Source organism: Anneissia japonica, unplaced genomic scaffold (genome assembly GCF_011630105.1).
Source record: "Anneissia japonica isolate Jap-2015-1 unplaced genomic scaffold, ASM1163010v1 scaffold78202_len1266_cov164, whole genome shotgun sequence".
NCBI classification, from domain to species: Eukaryota; Metazoa; Echinodermata; class Crinoidea; order Comatulida; family Comatulidae; genus Anneissia; species Anneissia japonica.
This window is the reverse complement of record NW_022731127.1, coordinates 1-1,266: the sequence shown is the minus strand read 5'-3', so window position 1 is coordinate 1,266 and position 1,266 is coordinate 1. Positions and strand designations below refer to the sequence as shown.

Genomic DNA, 1,266 nt, shown 5'->3' with positions numbered 1-1,266 from the left:
TAGTAATAGTTTAACATAGTAATATGCAGGTTCCTACATTCATTGATCAAATATAATTTGACAATATTAGAAATCTGTCCATCTAGGCTGAAACTGAAGAGTAAGATAAAGTAAGAAATGTGTAGGTGTGATTGAAGAGATGGCATTTTAAAAGGTCATTGAATTGTAAATAACTTACCTTTTGTAAAATATCAGACCACTTGTATGCTTTAATATCTCCACTACCAGCACTAAAAAAATATACAAGTAATAAAAACATAAAACTTAAATTTTAGTTTTATGCGTAAAAATATCTGTCACCCACCCTTAGTTTTCTACAGCCACAACCATGCACAACATATACCAATCTTAACATATGAAAACAAAAGAAAAAAAAAATAACAATAAAAAAAAATCAATCAAATTATAACCATTCTCAATTTTGTGCTTTATAAATTTATAATTTGAACAATTTTAAGCCTCAAAAGACATCTTAAGCAAGACATGTATTGATGTAAATGTATGCTTGAAGGAAACGGTTTGATTTAAATTAACTCACCATATTAGAAACAACTCTGATGAAACAATTGAGTATATCGGTCCACTGCAAGCTACAGCACATGTAAAATAAATATTATATATCAATGCATTTTAAAGTACAAAGTGAAGTAGAATATTTCAATGTGCATTATTATTACCTCTACTCATTCAATAGATCAACCATACACCAGGTTCAACTTCCTCTGTCTCTCTGGGACTATAGTTTTCATCAAGCCCTGTCCAGACCATCAAATTTTATTTGACAAAAACATGATATGCCTAAATATTGTCATGATAACATCACATCATGACCATTCCATAGTAGGCACACATATATATATATATACTGTATGGGCATAGAAGTTTTTTGTCGAAAAAAATTTGATAGTGTGGACACAGCTCTGTATTCAGTGGAAAAACATTCCACATCTAGTGTATATAACTGTATACAAGATACCCATCGATATCCATGGTGAGGAGAGGGTCACATAAAGTACTTTATATAAAGTATGTACCAGTATTATTTAGGCCCTCACTTATATTCAGTCTGAGGCAGAGAAGAAAGCATGAACTGCCTGTATACCTTGATAAGAGAAGGATGGCTTCCGATGATGCTCATTTGCATTTGAGCTCAAAGCAGTCATCAAGTTGAACACAGAAATAGTGCCATAATTGTTTCCGATCACTAGGTAGTTTCCACATGGTGAAAAACACTGTGAAAACACAGTCAGGTGTTGTGATTTCCTG

The 1,266-nt window shown here is 32.1% G+C and overlaps 1 long non-coding RNA gene across 1 annotated transcript; it reads right to left on the bottom strand.

Annotated features, from left to right (window-relative positions):
- Positions 1 to 171: 171 nt before the first annotated feature.
- On the bottom strand, positions 172 to 1,260 carry LOC117115208. Its single transcript, XR_004446510.1, has 3 exons — positions 1,103 to 1,260; positions 539 to 590; positions 172 to 230 (listed from the first exon to the last, which is right to left on the bottom strand). It is a non-coding gene; the product is annotated as an uncharacterized LOC117115208 (long non-coding RNA).
- Positions 1,261 to 1,266: the final 6 nt, after the last annotated feature.